We start from the raw sequence: 22,619 nt of genomic DNA, 5'->3' as shown, positions 1-22,619 counted from the left end.
GTATTGTACCTTAGATGTTTGTAGATGATAGTGTAAACCTTTCCTTTAGCCAGGTTGAGTTCGTCACTGATTTCAACGGTCTTAATCCTTCGATTAGGTCGGATCATTTCAATAACCATTGGAACATTGGTGATCGCCATGTTTGCGTGGCCCGGCCTCGGCAGATTTGATGTCGTTTGCCGACCTTCTCGAAAAATGTTGCACCACTTGTTTACAGCCGTACGAACTAAACAGTGGTCGCCATACACTGCTACCGTTCTCCAATAGAGCTCCGCGTTACGCTCATCTTCCGCAACCAGAAACAATACTTCCGCTCGTTGTTCCGATCTGGACGCATTCATGGGTAGCACGACTTTCTTTTTGCACAACTTCCTCTACTGCAAACAGGTTTCACCGCTGAGTGGCATCTGAGATGCATGTGCATACCTCATACCATCCTTTATATACATGAAATACACCGCCAGCTCAGTCAATTCCAGCCGAGGACTGCAGTTTCGTGCTTATTAGCAGTCATCAGTCCGGCATAGGAAAGTGACCGAGCTGGAGATGGAAAACCTCTTAAGGAAGCCAAGAGTGCCAAACAAACTGGTAGCTTATACAGAATTAGCACTGACCAGACGAGTGACAGAAACAATGGTTCGGTTCAACTCGAATATTGAAGGCAAGGCAGGTATAGTCAGTAAGTTACCGCCCTATAGCCAGGGCTAAGGCAGAAATACGTGAAATACACCGCCAGCTCAGTCAATTCCAGCCGAGGACTGCAGTTTCGTTCTTATTAGCATTCATCAGCCCGGCATAGGAAAGTGACTGAGCTGGAGATGGAAAATCTCTTAAGGAAGCCAAGAGTGCCAAACAAACTGGTAGCTAATTCAGAATTAGCACTGATCAGACGAGTGACCGAAACAATGGTTCGGTTCAACTCGAATGACACGAGTTGTAGTGTTGTGCTGTGGCGGTGTAATTGAATCATTCAGTCTGACGTCACCGCACTTTGTCCACTTTTTATTTGAGCAACCCTTTGATACGCACAGTTGGGTGGATCGAAATTTTTTTTTTTGGAATTTCAAATCGGCCAGGGTGAGAAAAGTTGTCCGCCAGGACTAAACACTTGCATGTGAACCTCCGAGTTGGTCAAATAAAATCTTCATGCTCCGCAAGGTGGTCAAAGTTCGCAAGATGAGCACTAAGATGCATTCTTTTTCCTTTACGAATACACTGACTCTTAATAACATTTCAAATCGGCCAGGGTGAAAAAGGTACACTTTGGGGGTGTAATACTATGATAGAAAGTTGTATCACAGTGCGATAAAATTTTTATGGGCCCTATGGCGGTCGATTTTCATTTGATATATCACTTGTGGCTGTAAGTTTGGTGTAATAAATATTATAACATGTTAAAACCCCGTTATTCATTTTGAAACACCCTGTATTTCACCCAATTGGGCATCTTTTTTCATCCTGGCCGATTTGAGAACTAATTAAAAAATTATGTATTCGTAAAGAAGAAAAAATGCATTTTTGGCCTCAATTTGTGAACTTTGACCGACTGCGGAGCATGAAGATTTTACTTGACCAACTTGAAATTTCACATGCAAATGTTTAGTCCTAGTGGAACACTTTTCTCACCCTGGGCGATTTAAAATTCCGATTTTTTTCTAGATCCACTTTAATGTATGCATATATGTAATCTGTTTACATACTTATATAACCGCGTCTTCTTAAGTTGTAATTAAAATAAGGATGTTAAAATTGAGCATAAAGTTTGTACCATCTAGGTTAGGTACAGGAATGGAATTTTAAACATAAAGAAAGAAAAATTTGTCCAAGTAATTTTCCAGTTTTATATCTGACAGTATGCAATAATAATTCAAAAATAAGCAAAATTGCATTTTGCGATAAATGCAAGTCGCATTCATAGGCTGTGCTTTTTTTTAAAGTGTGTTTCGGTCCTTTTAAGATTTTTATTTATCGTTAGTTTTGAAAAATAAACTAACATAACAAATTTAGGCTCTTTCTCGAAGAATACTTCTTAAAAAGAGCTGATAAAGTTTTAGATTTCGATTTGCTTGACAGGCATTTCAAGTAAACGTTACTTTATAGATGTTATTTAATTTAGTTACAAATTTAAACTTTTCGAAAAAAAAAAGCTTAGTTTGGGAACTAGTTCTCGGGGCTTAAGAATCTATTCTTCACATAATGCGTTTAGATTGAGAATCATGATCGTTGGTCTTACTTACATTAGGTTCTGATACTGTGGCTTTAATCAGCTCCCTTGTAGGGTCGACGTAAAACCAGTGATCGAAAAGCCAACCTGGAATTTTTTTCATCGGTCTTTCTGTATTGATATCCTCTGCCTCTGTTTGAGGGCCTACGTATGGAATGATCGAGTCAACTCTGATTTCTGTTGTTGTCCATTCTTTAAACTTCCTATGTATTAGTTTGAAACAGCCAACCTGAAAAACAGTGCAAACTTTATATATATATATATAGTTTCTAATGAGGTTGAAATAGAGGCAAAGCCTTTTGCAGACGTAGTGCGATCCAACGGCATAGCATCCACACTTTCACGCAACACCACTATCGGTGGGATGCCATTACCACAATAATTTTGACGCCCAGTTTCCCCAATAGATGGAGGCACCTGGGCTTTGTTCGATGCGAAACTGCACTAGGAATTAAGTTTTCCGGGAGATACTCCATGGCAAACGAGTACTTCGCGGGGTCTTTCATATGCCGCATAATCATTCGACATGGACGTTGTCGATTTTCTGCATCTTGAAAAGCCACCCACTGGATCCAGGTTTGATCCTGCGCCTTTAGGCATGAGAGGCCAGCGCCTTAACCACTACACTACTCTATCGGCAGATAATATATATTATAATAGGTAGGGTATCCAAAAAGTCTTTCACATATTTTAAAAAAATCATAGAAAAGCAATAAATGGTCCTATGGAATATGCGGTGCGCGTAAAAATACTTCACTGGCTCACGAATGTTTCATGACACAGTCGAACCCGCTTATTAGAGTATCGGTTAAAAGAGTGTCTCGCTTAATATATCACATTTTTAATGAACCAAACCAATCTAATGTGTAATTTTGATCCCAGTTAATGGAATATCCCGCTGTTTATAACATTTTTTCGTGGCAAAATGGCTATTCCATTAAACGGATTCGGCTGTATCGTCAAAAATGATTAAATAAAAGCTTCCAAACTGTGTTTAAAGGTTGCGCTGTTCCGCTACAGTAAGAAACACAGACGTAATGTCAGATGTTTGATCATTTTAAGAAACAGAAAGCAAGACCTTTCATTACTTGAGTTGAATGTGTACGCCGTTTGGTGCTCGAATAACATCTAAACTGAGTTTAAGTTCATCCACTGTTATAGCCAGCATGGATTGTGGAACAATCAAACTTACTCAGATAATTCGTATTTTTAGAACTTCAGTGCTAGCAATTCTACGCAAATGAACACAAAACTATTCGCGAACATGTGAAGTGTTTGCGTGCAAACTGCATATTTGTACAACAACTTGAATGTGCAATACTCGAGAACTATACGGCAGACACCGAAGAAAATTTATCTTTTTTGTTGTAAGTACTCGTTTTCAATTTAAGACACAATTTTGAAAAACATTCTTTAATATAGGTAGGAAAATCCACTACAAATACAGGGTGTTTCAAAAAGAATGACCCAAATTCAAAAAACCATAACTATTCGGATTTTAATCCGTTTCATTAAATAAAGGAATCGTTAGAATGGGGGAAAATCACGAGTTTCACGGAGTTGCCGACAGATAGCGTTAACTGTTTCTTCGCCAGCCATTTCAGTGTTAGTGAAAATGGCGACTGCACGACTAAAATCGTACGCTTTGTTCAATCCTTTTGGAAGTGCAGGTCCATAACAACTGTTTAGCGGGATTTTCGTCGAGAATACCCTGGTGTTGAACCTCCTGCCCCGCAGAGCATTGGAAAATGGTATAAATAATTCAGAGTTGCTTGTGTAGGCAGTCATGCAGACAAGCTTGCAAAAGTTTTGGTCAAATTCGACTGCCGTGCATCCATAGGTGAACATATTCAGCACCTTTAATTTTATATGTAAAAATTTTTTATTATTATCCACGTAATGTAAATTTAATCTGAAGTGAATTTAATCTCAATAGTGTTCATAATATACGCATTTCAAATCGGATCATTCTTTTTGAAACGCCCTGTATTAAGCTTATTTCTACACATATTAAGATCAGTATAGGCAGAACAGATCCTTCTTCGAAAGACAGAATTTTCTCTTTTTCTTTAACCGTGTGCCAACTGGAATTGTAAGCGTTTTTTAAGACTCGGTTTTTTAAGAGTTTCATCAGTTCTAGTCATTAACTAGTACTATATGAAACCACCAATAAAAATCTGAACTGTTTCACGGTTAATGCTATTACATTAATAACAGTAACAACGTACTGTTAAAAAACAAAAAAAAAATATTTTGTGTGATTGTAACTAGCACGCATTTCCGTGCATAAAAATTGTCGGCTTATTTTGTCTCCGTAAACTTGTTTATAAACTTGTCTTTAAGTAGTAATATATTTTGAACGAAATCTTTATTTAAAGAACGTAATCTTATCCTGTTTCGTGCAAAACCTGTTTTTAAAACAAATTTTGGAATCGAGTTTAATTGTAATTATGTAGTCATAACAGTATCTGATAATGCAAAGTGTATTTGCTCTAAGTATCTTTCAATCAGATGGTAGTTCAAAGCTGTTGTTCATTGTTGCTTCAAATTTAGCAAAAAGGAAGAATAACGAAGAACTTAGGGACAAGTTTAAAATGAAATAGATCGATAATAGAATAAGAAAAGATGAAATCGGAAACCTTGTTTCTCATATGTTATTTCAAGGTTGCAAATTGTGTTTGTAGGTTTTACTTACATTTTGCGTATCTTCGGAGTCTTCTTGTTCAAGGTCAGTTTTTTTATTTTTTGGTTTGAAAATTTTCTGAATCTTCAAGCATAGTTGTCTAAAACAGCCAATCTAGAAAACAATGCAAGCATTTTGTTATAGGACGATATCAGTAAATGGGTCAGTGGCACAATTTTCGATTTTGATGAAATTTTGTAGGTAGTATATACTAATATCCTGCACATTTATAGCTTCTTAAAAACGTTTGTTCTTGGAAAAATAGCCATTTTCCCCTTTTACTATGTAGGGTGAGTAAGATTTGAAATGTTGGACCCTTTTTCTAAGAGCTCTAGCAAATATATTTTAACTAGTAGGAAGATCAAATACGGCTGACCTAAAAGCTACAGGAACAAAATTTTATGTGTACATATTTTGAAACAGTTCAAGTTAAATTTAACTGTAAATGTTTCGAGGTCAAATCCTATTTCAAAAACTGCGCTTTTCGTCACATTGAGCATATGAAATTTGACGGAGGACTGGCGGCAGGAGCCTTTATTTTGTTTTTCTTGTTTCACCTATGTATAATTAGAAGATGCACAGAAAGGAAGCTGATACTGGTAGTGTTTCTTAATGAAAAAAGTGAATGCCTTGTTTTAAGAAAAAATGAAAACTGGACTTTTTCACTGCTCCAAAAAAAACCTGTGACACAAGTGATATACAATTTCGAAAATACTTGGGTAAAAAGCTGTTATGTTGCCTTTTGAAGCGAAACAAAAAATTGCATTGTTATTTGAAGGCGTTAAAGGTGCTAGAGCCTCTGAAAAATTTAAAAATAACTTTTGCACTCCAATTAAAATATGCTGAGTAGTCTGGATGATTACCTAATAAAATAATATTCACCGAATTTCATTGAAAAATATTTTCAAATTTTGATTTTGAACAATAAATAGCTATAAAAATCTGTTAACTATGTATATTTAAAAAACATAACATTTCTCCAAAAACACTTCTTTCCCTTTCAACATGTGCCTTGACTTCAAGTGACTATTGGCTTTTAATTGCTCCATTTTAATATTAAGTTCTTTCTTTAACTTCTTATCTTAGTCTCTATGCTTCACCATGAGCAGAACAAATATAGTCTTTTAGCTTTTGTTAGAGCACGGAGGCTGATAGGTCCAAAATTGTGTAGGGCTCATGTTGGGGCACAGGAATATTTAAGTTAATATTTTCTCTTCAGCTGCATGTTTTACTTTGCTTTTTGTTTCTTCAATACCTTACCTTGAAGTTGAACAAAAAAGGAAATTCAGATTTTCGTAGTTTTGGGGTAAGCTCGAGCTTATCTATTAAAATCACATTATTTTCTGCGATTCTATAAACGACCCATCAAAGTGTTGTTTCTTATGGCATATGACAGGTGTGTCCACCACTCCAAGGGCGTATTCCCTCAAATTTTGTGGAGCATACTCGTAAACGAGGCCCCCCAAAAAAATTCAGTGGCGGTGTTGCGCCATGAACGGTGAAAAGTTGGTAGGGGATGGGGGGGGGGGGAAGCTTGCATTCCGAAATCTTGCCCATGGTGTCGCAAATTTATGAAAAGGTTTTGGTGCTTTTTTGGGTAGCTGAGTGAAAAAATAGCTATTTCATTATTATTAATTATTGTTATCATTATTATTTTTAAGCATAACATTAAAAAAAAATTATTATTAAAAGTATGCTTCAAACTATCAATGACTATTTTAGAATATTTACAAAAGTAGATAAAAAAAATGTCAAAATATCCATATATATAAGACATTTATTAGCAAGTGACAAAGAATTTTTAATGTTACCATCACATTTGATTGAAATGTTTACAAAAAACAAGTTTAAAAAGAAAAAAAAAACTCTACGAGTTCCAGTCAAACCAGCGTAATTAATTCCAATTATATTTTTAGATTAATTGTTCGATTGAATGTACTTTTATTAGTATCTTTAAAACACTAAAAATTAAAAGAAAGCTTCAATAACAGGGCACGTAAGAATTTTAAAATTAAATGTAATTTTAATAAAAGTTTTCCGATACGCAACGTCAATACATCATGGACATTTTCCGGTAGATTTTGGCCAATAAATTTAAAATAAATGTTTTTAGTGATGTTGCAACTTATAACATCTCCATATTTGCTTTAACATATGTAAAACAATTTACCCGTATTTCGATTTAACTTGTGTAAAACAATTTCCCCCCCCCATTTCGAACTTTAAAAGCCTTAAGTTTCTTCCAATTCTGGTAATAAAAATACGTTTTTTTTTGTCTTGAAGAATCCTGTAACAGCTTCTCACCCTAGGCTTTTAACATTTTTATCACATTTCCCACATCCTTTTTTAAAGTAGTTAAAAAGCATATTTTTCGTTTTTTTCTTAATTTCAAGAGTGTTTCTCATAATGTAGAACTATCATTATCAGCTCAATTTTTCTGTGCTTTTGGTATGCATAACTGAATGCAATATTAAAAAAAAAAATAAGCTCCTACAATAAATTCTTAGTCAACGTTTTTGCACGTAAAAAGGACAAAAATGGAACCTTTTTTTACTGCAATTTGATCCCGGGCAATTTCTAATAAAATTTTACTTAAATCTTTTTTCATGCATAAAAAATTAATTCCTTTATCTTAACAAGAAGCCATGTTTGATATTTCTACTAATTTAAATAATTTTACTGTAGCTCCAAAAAGGGATAAAAAATGCCAAAGTTTACTCACTCGCTGAGAAAAAATATAGTTATATAACAGGAATAAAATAATTAAAAAAATGTCTTTGAGTAGAGTAAATTGGTACATAATACCTACCAAATTTCCTTAAAATGAAAAAAGACGTGGCAAGAAAAATTCAGACATCTGTTGGTTTTATATGGAATCACACGTACATTTACTCTAACGCACCCAGAAAATCATTCTGGAAATGAAGTTACCATCGCCAATTCACAGGAGAAAAACTTTTGAAACGATATAAAAAAAAAAAAATTCTAATTTGAGTTCCGAAACTTTGAATTCAAATTATGTTTTTCGCAATCACGAGTTGCGACAAGACCCTACTGATTAGAGTTATTGTTTCCAGAAACGACTCCCCCCCCCAAGCATGTCCCTCCTCCTTGTGGTTACGTGTGCATAGTTGTGTGTGTAAGCTTACGTGTGTGCACGTAGGCGTGTGTATGTGTGTAAAGGCGCGCGCACGTAGGGGAGTGTGTATGAGCATGCGTGTGTAGGACATGGACAGCAAAAGTGGATTCCGGGGGACAGCGCTCAGGACCAGCCGCGCCGCCGCCGGTGGTGCTGCAGCCCTGGTCCAAGCTGAAAAAGGAACCGGAACATCAAGGACGGTCAAGTGAGAACAATAAGCAATCGTGATTGCTCAAAAATTAATTTGAATTTTGACATTTTGAATTCAAATTATGTTTTTCGCAATCACGAGTGTGCGTATGTAGGCGTGTGTGTTTGTGTGTGGGGGATATGTGTATGTGCGTAGGGGGTATGTGTGTGTAGGCATACGTGTTTGTCTGTGTGCAGGCATGAATGTGTGAGTAGTGGTGTGTATGTTTTTGTGTGTGTATGTGTAGGTGTCTGTATGTATGCGTGTGTGTATGTGTTTGTGTATGTATGTGTATGTGTGTGTATGTAGGTGTAAGTAGGTGTATGTAGGTGTGTGTGTAGGTAGGTATATATGTGTAGGTATATGTGTGTGTAGGTGTATGTGTGCGTGTAGTTGTGTATGTATGCGCGTGTGTGTGTAGTTGTGTATGTATGCGCGTGTGTGTAGGACATGGATGCAACCTGAGACTGCTTTCGCTATTAGAGCAGCATTGTGAGGAGCCGGTCGACGGTGATGCTGCAGAGGGTGGCGGTGGGAAAATAAAATCGAAGGACGCCAAAAACAGTCAAATGAAAGCAGTAAGCAATCGTGATTGCTCAAAAACAAACCGTATTTAAAGTGATTCAAAGTTACTATAAATGACTGACTCATTTTATTTACAAGCTCAGTAGCCTGAAAACATTGCAGAATTTAAAAATAAGTTTGAAAAGGAGCTTAAAAAGTTTCTATCTCCCACGAAGTTCAATATTTTTTTAATACTTGAATTTCGAATGGCAAGAACCTGTTGCTCGACTACACTGAGAACCAACTACAGAACGAAACAAGTTAATAAACACAGATTAAGAAAAGCAGCTGTTGCAATAAATAGTCTCTGAATCCAAAAAGAAGCAGACCTTCCAGTATTGGTTCACAAGAGAGGGCTTGGATAGACCCGAGCCAATGACGAGATGGTCAGCGTCCATGATCCCTTCCAGATTACAAAGACCGCCAAAAGAACTTGAATGTGTATGAAAACGGTGCAGGTGTTTTAGGTGACAGTCATGGCCAGTGACGAACCTAAACTCTGTCACCATTTATGTTTGGGGCATTTGAAATGAAAATACATTTCGTTTTAACAAAATTTTTGGTTGGTTCTTATAGAGAGGCTCTTTTTGAAATACTATGCCGTGCTATCATTCGAAGTTCAGTCTGTAAATTATGAAAGTGAGCTTTACTTACTTTTTGTGTGTTTTCATCGCTGTCAGCAGTTTGATCCTCATGAGATGCTTTCTTTTTGAAGATTTTATTTTTCAACTTTCTTAAACAAGACATCTAAAAAAAGAAAGAATTTATCATTCAACAAATCCAGCTTTTTGGAAACTTTTCTTTTCTTCTTTTTGTTATCTGATCTAGTAAGTAGTAGTAATGCAGCTCCTTGTCAAAATTCCTAGTGTTTTTCCCTAAGGCTCTGCCTTTCAATCCAAGTCGATAGAAGGTTTTTTTCGTGCATATCACATTATAAATATTTTTTAAGTTTAGTTGTTATACACAAAATTGGGTTTTACTAAAAAAAGTCATTTTCATTTATTATTATTTTTTTTTCGATTGGTAATGCAAGAATTTAAAGCGCGAGAATGTTTTTCGCCCCCAAAGAAGGGAGTGTCTCAAAATGAAATACAAGTAGAGAAAAGTCGGAGTTGAAAAGAGAAAAAGAAAGAAAATAGCGTGGGGTGCACATTTGATTGATCTGCATAAAAGCTGTGAAAAGGGTTTTCAACATGAAACTGAACTAAGAAATGTGAGCCAAAAATGAAAAAAAAAAAAAAAAAATCATTTAAACAACTTAGTTTCCAAATTGCGACAATTGCGGAAAAGGAAAAATAGGTGGTAATAGTTTGCTTGCATTTATCCCCGTGATTCATTTTACCCCAACTGATCCTCATTAGAACGTTCGCAGTTCCGCTCTCTTCTTGTCTTATTCAATGTGTAACACTTTGTGCATCGTACATTTTAAAATTAATTGCTTAGTATAAAAAGTGAATTTTTAATAAAAACTTTGCTCTCGTTGTCTTATCAGATTACTTCTTTGCAAAAATCAGAGTCTTTGAAATCTTGAACTCTCCCGAACTGTTAGAAAACAGACTTAAGGATGTTAAACCGACGCACTAAATAAATTTTCTCAATAAACATTCTCATTCACTAAAGAAGCATGCATTGTAAAAGCGTGGGGTGCTGTCTGTTTACATTTTTGCTAGGACAACAAAAAGAAATTCAAGACAACTGATAAAAAGCCCCCACGCTTTTTTGTATTGCATTAAAATTAAGTGATTGGTCAACTACTATCATCCAAAAATTACTTTTCACTTTTTAGTTCATTTTGCTACGAAAGCGTGTTTTTTACTTTTTTAAACTATTATTTTATTTTTCTGTTTTTTAGTCTTATGTTGGAGAATTATCAGGCAAAGGTTTTTTTCTTTTGTGCGGTATATGAAAATTTGAACCAGATTGGGACTTAATTGACGAAATTATTTATAAAACGAGTGCGAGGTAATATCTGAAAGTTAAGTCAAGGGCACCCCGATGGGAAGCTACTGTGAGTCATAGATGTATGTTTGCGGAAAAATCATATTTATATTATTTTGAAAATTTGAGATGCATTTGAATAAAAGTTTTGTTCAACAATGGTCTGATCAGCAATGAATTTCCAATTGAAGGCTCACCTAAATTTTGGATCGAAATTAGTTAAAAACAATTATATTTCATGTTCTAATTACCTTGGAACATTGGAACAAATTTTTTCTGATGCAGAAAAATTAAAGGTTTTTGTAGACATTTTTAAATAATTTTTGCGAGCATTTTTTAATGTATTTTTTAAAAATATTTCCTTTTTCACATTGTTGGACTTATGCCAAATTATTGATTAAAATTGGAGGAAACGAACAATTAAAAGAGTTAATTAATTAGATTATAGATTATTGCATTGTCATCGGGTCTGAGGCTTACCAAATTTCAAAAGAATCCGATCGCAGGAAGTGGGCGAAATTTGAGCTGCAAGATTCCGTTACAAGATACATATATACAGGTGAAGCTAATAAAAGCGTGTTAAAAAGTGATTATCTGGGGAGAACTGAAGAATCTTGATTTTTTTCCAACCGGGGGGCATTTTCTGAATCTGTCACCCTTGCGCATCTTTTTTTTTTTTTTCAAGTTTTTGTGACTAATTTAAACGAAAAAAAAAGAAAAGAGAAATTGGATGAAATTGCCTCCCCCCCGCCCAAGGTACCGGGTCATTTCCCCTGATCCGGCACTGCATAGGAAAGTACTTTTATGATTATGGAATCACGTTCTGAAGTCTCATGTCTGTTCTTGAAGCACAATGTCAAACTGGACATTATTATCCAAGCCAAGAATTGCAATACCTACTTTTGTGCTAAGAGATGTAATTTCTCTTTAAAGCATAGTGCTTTCGACCCGCGTATCGAAGTCAGGGCTGTATACAAGGGGGGGGGGGGCTCTTAGGGTTCACCTCCCCCCCCGAAAAGTTCGGTTTGACATTTAAATGTTCGTTTGTATTCAAAAGTTTCCAAAACTTATTGTTCCGAAACTCAAATGTCTTTCATATGTATATTATTTGAATAAAGCGCTTTCATAATAGATAGCCTAGTCAAGAATTAATTGCAATGCCTACTTTTGTAGTTGCTGAGAAAGGTAACTCCTCTTTAAATCATAGTGCTTTTAACTCGGGTATCGATGTTCACCCATACCTCTCTCCAACGTTTTCCTTTTCAGAAAGCCGTACGTTATATTAATTCCGGGATTGATTTGTTTTAGAATTCTTCTGAACAATTAATGAGATATTCAGTAAATTAACGCCCATTAGCCAGAGCTAAAGCAGAAATGCATGAAATACACTGCCAGCTCAGTCATTTCCAGCCGAGGACTGCAGTTTCGTGCTTATTAGCATTCCATCTCCGACTCAGTCACTTTCCTATGCCGGGCTGATGAATGCTAGTAAGCACGAAACTGCAGTCCTCGGCTGGAAATGACTGAGCTGGCGGTGTATTTCATGTATTTCTCCTTTAGCCGTAACTAATGGGCGGTAATTTACTGAATATACCATGCCTTGCCTTCAATCTTCGAGTTGAATCGAACCATTGCTTAGGTCACTCGTCTGGTCTGCGCTAATTCTATATTAGCTACCAGTTTGTTTGGCACTCTTTGCTTCCTTAAGAGGTTTTCCAACTCCGGCTCAGTCACTTTCCTATGCCGGGCTGATGAGTGCTAATAAGCACGAAACTGCAGTCCTCGGCTGGAAATGACTGAGCTGGCGGAGTATTTCATGAATCAATGAGATGTTTGATGGTTTTGCATGACGATGCATTCGACTTTATTGTGAAACCTACTTGATATTCAGACTTGGAACCAACACATTCAGGAACTGCAACGAATTTAGATATTGGTTTGGCCAAATGTTTCATTGCAGCAGCAGATGCAAAAGGTTTATTTTTCAGAAAGTCGTACGTTTTTTTCGATTCCGAGATTTGCTTTTGAGTTCTTCTGAACAATTGATAGGATGTTTGATAGTTTTGGTCTTCTTGTCCAATTCAATATGTAACCCCCTTGTGCATTGTAAATTTTAAGATTCATTTTTAGTATAAAAAGTGAACTTTTTCATAAAAACTTCCTCATGCTCTAAGTCACCACACATCTTTTTCAGGATAGGGCATAAACTTTCCAGGCAATAGCTTAATTGTCACTGCATTGGTTGTCGTTCTCCGATCAGCTTAATTCTTTGCAAAAATCCCAGTCCTGAAATGTTGAACTATCCTGAACTTTTAGAAAACAGACTTTAGCTTGTTTCACTCTGAAACAATTCGTTAATTTTTACTTCCTTTTTTGTAAAAGGAAGTATTGTTTTCGCAAAAACAATTTCACTCGAAAATTGGCCTTAATTTCCATTTTGTTCGCCCCCGAATGAATGTTGAATTTATTTTTCAACCCGACCACACGTGGATATATGCCTAGGAACGTACAGGCACCCGAAATATCCATTTTGACCATCACCGAGGTAATTACAACGAGTTTTCTCGTGACGTCGGTATGTACGCATGTATGTGCGTGTGTGTGTCACATAACCCAAGAACAAAATGTCCTAGAAAGTTGAAATTTGGTACGTAGACTTCTAGTGGGGTCTAGTTGTGCACCTCCAAAGGGGGTCTTTTGCCCCTTTTGGGGGGAAATCATTGTTAATTTCGATGTAACCTCAAGTGGTGTTATAATTTGGCAGACACACTTGGCGATATATCGCCACTCTTTTGGTCCCCAAGTTTTGTCGCCAACTTTGTATTTATAGTCGCCAAATTCGGAATTTTTTTTAAAAAAAAAATCTGTTTCAATTTGGCTACTGTTGGTGATATTTAGAGAGTAAACTATTGAATCACATTAAAATTGCCAATAACGGGGAAATTACATTAAATTGGAGTAAAAGGAAGTCATGTGATGCACATATTATCTCTTTTCGATTAAAAAGGCTCACCGACTAAAGAGGCATCTATTTTGCTAGTAAAAAAAAAGATGCTTTAGATTTTATTGCGCGTAAACAATTACGACTGATCTTTAATTCGACGAAATGTTTAAGCCCTCGAAGAAATCTTATTCCGGTGTCTGAATCGGCAATCTGTCTTTAAGTTTTGTATACAGTTGAAATTGCATTGCACAGTGCTGAAGAAAAAATTACACTTTTTCTATGTTTGAGGAGATTCATGAAGTACTGCAACTTTTAATCTTGTATAGAATAATCTTATAATATCTAACAAAGCACTTGCAACGATTTCATAAACGTCTGCCAAATAGGGTAGGTGGGGGTAAAGCCCCGCGCGGGGTAAAAACTCGCACCGACATATTAACTTATCACCTTGGAGTAAGAAATTTACGTCTAGGTGGTGGGTTTGTCCTATGGAAACCTATTGATCAATGAAATATTGCCCTTACTAGGCACTCCAGAGACAAGAAAGGGGGATAAGTCTGTTATTTACTACTTTGATGATATATTATTTGAACATTGTAAAATGTAGAATTTGAAAAGAAGAATCAATGAATTACACTTTAATACTGGTACATTAAAGCTTCTCCTTGGCGTGAAAACAGTTATTCTAATGGCTGCTTAAAAGCAACATGGCGCGTTTTTCAGAAAGTGACAAAATGGGGAAAATCCCCGCAGTTGTTTTGGGGTAAAACCCCGCACCTCCAAAAGGTCAAGGATTCTCTCCAGTTGGCTTAAAACTGTCTCTTTTTTGAAATATTATTAATATCTTTGTTTAGCATGTGTTTTGTACAGCTTATTCATCTTAAAAAATTAATTGTTGGTGGACATTTACTCATAAAGTTTTAATTTGGATAAGATTTGTTAGGTAAAATCTTACATTCATTTCAATTCAAACGTGCTTTCATTAATGTAATAATTTCTTCTCTTTTTCAGAACCATTGCAGGCTTCTCTTCGTTCTGTATGATATATCTTAAAGTTAGGTAAAAAAAATATCGATTGAAGACATCTCTAAAAAATGGAACAAAAGCTTGGGACTTTAAAGAAGAAACAAATTTCCCTATAATTTCGAGTGAAACTGTAGAGAATAACTCTAAGCTTATCCCTGCACAATGTGGCCAAGATAACTTCAATATGACAAGAAGGAGGAGGTTGTGTAGAGGGTTTTTTTATACATAAAACACCTAGAAGCTTGCAAATGTACTGAGACAAAGGAAGAGTCATTGGAAATGAAGACTTTATAAATAAATTGTAACCTCAGGAAGACACGGTTCCATCCACGACGCAATAACATTTTTAGAAAACTCAACTTAGTGTACTGTTAACTCTGGGTATTAGATATTCAATTAAATTATAGCTTCAGGCATTTAATTTTTTTTTTTTTTTTATAATGCGGCTGTCATTTTTTCCCGGGTAATCAATCCTCCTTTTGTGGAGAAGAAAGTATTTTTGTGACAAAGCTAAAGAAAAAAAAAAAGATTAAACGTGTGAGATATTTAAGTTCGGTACTGCCGAGTAACAATAAACCAATGGTTCAAGGAGGTTTTTCAAGTGTTTTTATCAAGCAGTCACCCTTTTTATTCACATTCATCTTGAGTGGGGTAAAGATCCGCATTTGCGGGGTTTTACCCCACAAAATGGGGTAAAACCCCGCAATTTTGTTTTCCCGCTAAATTGTAATTTTCTCAATTATTACTAATCAGACGTAGCTAAAATTTGGAAGGATTATAGGTAACAACCCACGCAATGACTCTAATTTGAAAAAATGGGAAAATATGCCCTTTATTTATCATGGTGGTATAAAAACTGAAAATCGCGGGACTTTACCCTCACTACCCTAAGCAAAGGTAGCTTTTTTGGCGCATTCCATTGTGAAATTTCAGTTTGCATGATTGAAAAAAATGACACCAAACTAGCAATCACTTTTTGTTTTTCACTTTGAGCCGGTTCATGTTCAATTCTTTTTTTGGTGCATCTGAAGTGAATAACATTTTTATAAGCCAGTAAATTGTATGAGCTTACACAATTTAAGTTTAATTTGCTACATTAAATAAAACAAATTTAGATTACAAATTTTAAGCAAATCTTATTAATTTAAAAACTTTAAATGAAAGATAAATTTACTAAAAAAGAGAAATTAATTTCAGTTTAGAATACTTGAAAACAAAAAGTAAACCCAACATGATACGCATTAGTTTTAAGCAGTATTAACGATTTTGACTTGAACTTTTACCATGGATTTACTCATACTTATACTACTGCACCATACTTCGCTTTTCATTTTCAATATTTTTAAACAGAATCGCTTTCAAATTTTACGAAAGAAGTATGTTTATTTACCTTAATATGAATAGTTCTCAAAGTTTAAGAAATAGATCATAAAATCCTCACTGAGATAAAAACGCTGACAACAAGCTTGGATATTTTTCTCAAAATGAAGTTGTAGCAAAGGGCATCGTGTTATTTCGACAACAATACGTAGTTTATTGTTGCTAAAGGAAAATCAAAATTGCTTCGAAACACTGTAGCAACACATAAAACATTCTTGTATGCTTTAACACCACTCAACAATTGATTTCATTTTTTGCTAAAACAAAATCCCTGCCATTTTTGTTAATGTTAAAACAACGAATTTTAACTTTACGTTAAATCCCGGTTATCACAAATTTGCCATTTCAACTGCGTTTGCTCGCGGACTTAGCTTTTTGGGCTTTCTGTTTTAAGATTTCTGGCTGCTTGTTTATATTTAAGCTGAGCGAGAGTCCCACCAAATTAATGAATGCGATTGGAATATTTTCACAGCGACTTCGTGATATATTATATGAAACTACGGATATGAATAACTGTTAATCTTAAGAGAAAAATGACACTTCAATATTTCTTAGTTTGGAAATATTTATTTAATATAAATGTGAGACACGTTGTGTACTTCAAAAATGATTGGAATATTAGTACAGAAATCCGTCTTTTGCGGATATTTTACGTTAGGCGTAAACAACTTAGTATTACACATTTTTATTTAGATTGAGGGTTCGACTTTGTATTAGAAGTGATGCTGAAATTTTAGTACGCTCTTCTCAGGTTAAAAATTTGGTCCTGAAAAAGGACAGACGATTCAGACACCGAATCCATTAATAATTAAGACGCAAAACTCAATCTTTACCGAGGCCTAAAAACTAAATCAGAAAAAACTTTGTGATTTCTAATTTTTATCTTTTGCTATCTCATATTTATTACCAAATTTAAAATGTTTGTAATTAATTTAGCAAGAGTTATGAAATCAGCTAAGTCCGCGCGCAAGCGCAGTTGAAATGGCAAATTTGTGATAACCGGGATTTAACGTCGAGTCGAATTTTAAACTTCTGAATTAATTTTCGTTTTCCTGCTAATTGCAATCTGTTCATAAATTATACGACACAATTATTCTAGATTTTTTTGAAAAATTAAAGTGTTTTAATTATAATTTAAATGCATGAAATACGATATTAAAACGAAATCATTTTAATTAGGATTGATAAATACTTTTGTGCAAGAAACATAAAAAAATAAAACAATAAGCAAAGCAACATAAAAAAGAAAAAAATTGCAGGAAACGGCGTGCACGTGTTTCTGGGTCAGAAGGAACCGTCTTTTCAATGCAAAATAAGTGAGTGTATGGATGAAAAGATATCCGAGAAAAACAGTATTCCGAGGTTTTGTCGGATGTCTTTCCATCCATACGCTCACTTTTGCATTGTAAACGGGGTGTCTTGTAACTCCAAACACGTGTCGGCGATTTAAGACACATTTGTGGCTTTGAACTTCGTTTTATAGTACATTAAATTTTGATCAAGTTTGAATAAATTTGAAGAATGTAAGAATTGATTAAGCTGCAAAATTATAAGAAAGAAATGAAAAAAAGTTTCAAAAATTATAAAACCTCATCTTTTTAAAAAAATATTATTTATGCCGAGGACATTTATATGATACTAGTGGTACCCGCACGACTTTGCCCGTAATAGAAAAATTAAAAGGTCTTTTGGTTCGCCTGTATATTTACAAATAATGTATGATGAATTTCTCGCTAATTGGCTTGCCCATGGTACGGTTCCACGTTATGATAATTTCGTATCTCGCCAATTGGCTTGTGCCCATGTTACGGTTCCACGTTATGATAATTTCGTAATTTACTCGTCCATCTTATATTTTTTTTCTTAAAATTGGAATCGAAAAATAACCACGTCGACTTTTAGAAAAATCGCTTCGAGGAGCACATCCCCATGCTACAAACTAACTTTGTGCCAAATTTCAAGAAAATCGGCCGAACGGTCTAGGCGCTATGCTCGTCACAGACATCTTCTGGACAGACTTTCACTTTATTATTAGTAAAGATGAGAATAAATTACTTTTAAATTAAAAAAAAAAAACCGCCTTCAAAAAAAAAAAAAAACCCAGGAACTAAAAAGCAAAAAATAACTGATTACACTTACATTATATTTCCTACCCAAACATAGAAATATAAGTTATTTTACAATTCCAGTACAAAAATCAACTAAACTAAACACCGAATTATAAAATAAACACTGATTTAAATTACTATACGATGAATTATTTTAAATACCTAACTAATTATATACGATCTCTTAATTTTTAATTACCTTTTGAAGTCGAGGCCTCCTATAAACAACTACATAACATAACTGACAACCCACCGAATCCTCAAATAAACACGAATTTAACTATACACGAAATTAGTCTTTAAAACTAAACCTACTCAGTTACGTTAGGTAGTAAGGCTTTTTCAAATGCGTAACTATGTACAAAAAAAATTGTCTTCATCATTTGTTCAACTTTATCAAAGTTTGCTTTCCGAAAGCAAATGCACGAGTCACTAAAAAAAAAAACGAAATCGCTTTAAGTTTAAATTTGTAAATTTTAGAAATGTAATATTGTAAATTATGTTTTGCAGTTAGTGTCATGTAACTCGTGATAAAAGTCGCATGTTTCTTCACATGGCCCCAATATAAATAAAGATTAAAAATTCCATTAGAATGAATTTTATGTTTGCTTCAGAGAATCCTTAATTCAAAATTTTAATTATCATTACTCTTAATATATATTTTTAGTACTTTCTTTAACTATAGGTAATGAAAGTATAGACCTTTGTTTTATGGCCTTTGTGTATCAATGGGTTTTAGATTTAATCTTTTGTGAGGGAAATTGCAGAAAATTTATTGTTTTACCCTTAACTTTTCCCTAAAGAACAAATAGGGTAAATCAAAGGTTTGGAACCTAAATTAGACCATCCCTAAACAAAAAAAAAAAAAAAAAAACAAAAACCGGTTCACTAAGTGAGACAATATACAAAGTTAATAAAGTGCAAATCGATTTAAATGTCAGTATGATATTTGAAAAGTTCCCTCAATCGAATTGCGTGCACAGAAATTTTGGAGCCCATCACAAATTACTTTTCCGGGCCCCTTTCCATATTATTTACCCCTATATTTCACCGTTAGTTACAAAAATATTGGGCCCCCTTTAGACTCGGGCCAACAGGTGTCCTTCCCCTCTCCCTGTGCACGCCCCTGGGTACAGGTGTCTTCGAGTATTTATGGAACATGTACAAAGAAAAAAAAAAAAACAAATCTGACGGGTTCAGAACCTCCTCCTTTTTTTGAAGCCTGCCAATCAATGTAACCCTAATTTCAAATTGAACTGGCGGTATCGTGAAATGGTAAATACAGAATATTGGTCAAACTTCAGAAATCATACACCGTTATAATGTATATTATTAAAGAATATAAAAACAAATCGGGGGGAGGGGTGTTCTGTATTCAATTCCCCCTTAATTGAACACTAAATATATTTGAAAACTGGAATATTAAATAAACAAATTTTATATTTTAGTGCCTAAATAAAGTTATTTATTAGTAAATAAAATATTAAGGTAATTGATTCAACTGTTAAAGTAGCAAAATATATTTAATTTACTGCTTTGCTACGCAGTAATAAATACATTAGCAACATCTATAATAAAAAATTACCATGCGGCGCAGCGTTGAGAAAATTAATCATCCATGTGCCGCTAGAATTAAATATCGTTCAAGAGAAAGCCAAAAGCTTTGGTGTGAAAATACACCGATCACAGCAACACCACGTGACCGTGACGTATGAAATTCAAAGTTTCTTGGATTTCTCCGGGACCCTTTATCAGATCCAGACCAAATTACAATAGGACCATCTGGGGAGCATACCCTTCCAAACAAAAAACATTTTTCAAATTGGTCCAGTAGTGTTGGAATAATTCGAAAACACACATAAAAAGCCGCAATACGAAATCATAACCTCCTTTTTTAAAATCGGTTAAAAACGTTAAAAAACTGAAAATTGCCAGACTTTCTACTCATTTGTGGCAAAGGAAAGAACTGTACCGCACTCCTCAAAATTTTTATGGGAGATTAGTACCACCAATGACACCTTTTTCGCGCAACTCATCATCGAAAATAGAAGCATACTATTTTTACTAATTTTGGATAAAAACATGAAAAAAAAAAAAAAAAACTCAATTTTTTCAAAACTTCAACCCAATTGCGGCAGATCAAGAAATTGTGCAAAAAAAAAAAATCAATTTTTTTGTATGCATTTTGCTCTATCAATGGCACCTTTTCCGCGCTACCCATCATCGAAATAAAGAAAGAAGTTGTTTTTCGCCCCATCCTACTGTATATTCATTTATAGCTTCATATTTGATTGGAAAATGTAACAAATCACAATTATGTTCAGTAAGTTACGTAACTTACTGAACGTACCTGCCTTGCCTGCAATATTCGAGTTAAACCGAACCATTGCTTCGGTCACTTGCCTGGTCTGTGCTAATTCTGTATTAGTTACCAGTTTGTTTGGCACTCTAGGCGTCCTTAAGAGGTTTTCCACCTCCAGCTCAGTCACTCCTATGCCGGGCTGATGAGTGCTAATAAGCACGAAACTGCAGGCTGGAATTGACTGAGCTGGCAGTGCATTTCATGTAAATCACAATTAGTTGAACTTACCCGCTTTACCAGAACGACTTACCCGCTTTAAGCCACACCTGGTAGGCCAAAGCGGGCTTTTTAAATGTAATGCTTGATTATAAATAAATATTGGATTTGAAATAATGCAAAAATCACTTTTTATTCTGAAGTTCAAGAACCCTGCTAGGAAATAAAACCGAAATTAATACGATAAAAATCCAAAAACTACAACTTTTGAGCGTTCTTTGTTAACCTACCAGCTTTTTGTGCCACTCTGCCTTACATTAATGGAGTCTTAAAACGTGAAAAACCGACCAAAATTTTTATTTTTCATTTTTTATTCTTAAAATTAATCTTTGAACTGTGGGTTTTTCATAGCAAAAAAAAAATTAATTTGAATTTTGACATCTTGAATTCAAATTATGTTTTTCGCAATCATGTGTTTTTTTGCATGTGTGCAGGCATGTGTGTGTGTAGGTATGCGTGTATGTAGACGTGTGTTTGTGTCTGTGTGCAGGCGTGTATGTGTGTAGGCGTGTGTGTGCAGGCATGAGTATGTGAGTATGTGTGTGCATATGTGGGTATGTGTGTATGTGGGGGTTATGTCTGTGTGAGTATGTATGTGTATGCATGCGTGTGTGTGTAGGATATGGACGCAACCTGAAGACTGTTTTCGCTAAAGGAGCAGCACCGTGAGGCCGGTCGACGGCGGTGCTGGCAGAGGGAGGCGGTGGGAAAATAAAATCAGCGTAACGCCAAAAACAGTCAAGTGAGAACAATAAGCAATCGTGATTGCTCAAAAAAAAAATCAATTCGGACTATTTTTACAGAAGTTATAAGCTTTTCTGTCAGTGTGAAGTTTTACATTTTGAGAACAAATGTTTCATTTAAATGCGAATAGTATCTCGTAATCTTAAAATTTCGATTCATGTGTATCTTTCAAATGCTCCCTGCAGATCAGGATTTGTTCAATTACTTTGAGTTTTTTATCAGAATGATAATTAGACACAAATTTTTGAAAAATAGGGAGTAAATTTTTAATACCATCATTTCTTTTTATTTAAATCAGGCTTAAATTTTAATTTTATTGACTTTTCAGAAAAATTCGAAATAAAAAAAAAACTCTGATTTTGGTGAAATATGCATTTAGAAAAATAGATAAAATCAAGTTAAAAAGTAATTGCTGTTCAGGGAATGATTTACGATTAAAAAGTGCAATATCCTCTGTATTTTAATAACTATTCAGAATTTTTTAACAAAACTTTACACTTCCCCTTATAAAGATCTACAAGTCGTAAAAATTTCAGAACTATATCTTCAAAATTAAAAAAAAAAAAGATTATTACACTCCATTGTAGCCTTAAATAATGTATCCTGAAATGTACCATATAGCATCGAACATCGAAATGAATACACTAAAAATGCTAAAGTATATATATATATATATATATATATATATATATATATATATATATATATATATATATATATATAATATATATATAATATATATATAATATATATAATATATATATAATATATATAATAATATATATAATAATATATATATATATATATATATATATATATATATATATATATATATATATATATATATATATATATATATATATATATATAACTATTTTAAATAAGTGTCGATTAAACTACTGGAATAAAACAGGGCTTCCCAAACTGTGGTCTGCGATCCCCTTTTGGTTCCGTCAACGTTTAGGAGAGGTTCCGCGGCAAACGTTGAAAAAAATATTTATACTAAAAATGGATTTTTAACGTTTTGACTGTTGAATATTTAGAAAGCTGTATTGTGTTATCTCAATGTGATGAAATAAAAAAAAATATATGTAAAAAATA

This window comes from Uloborus diversus, unplaced genomic scaffold (assembly GCF_026930045.1).
Source record: "Uloborus diversus isolate 005 unplaced genomic scaffold, Udiv.v.3.1 scaffold_13, whole genome shotgun sequence".
Classification (NCBI taxonomy): domain Eukaryota; kingdom Metazoa; phylum Arthropoda; class Arachnida; order Araneae; family Uloboridae; genus Uloborus; species Uloborus diversus.
This window is presented reverse-complemented; position numbering follows the sequence as displayed.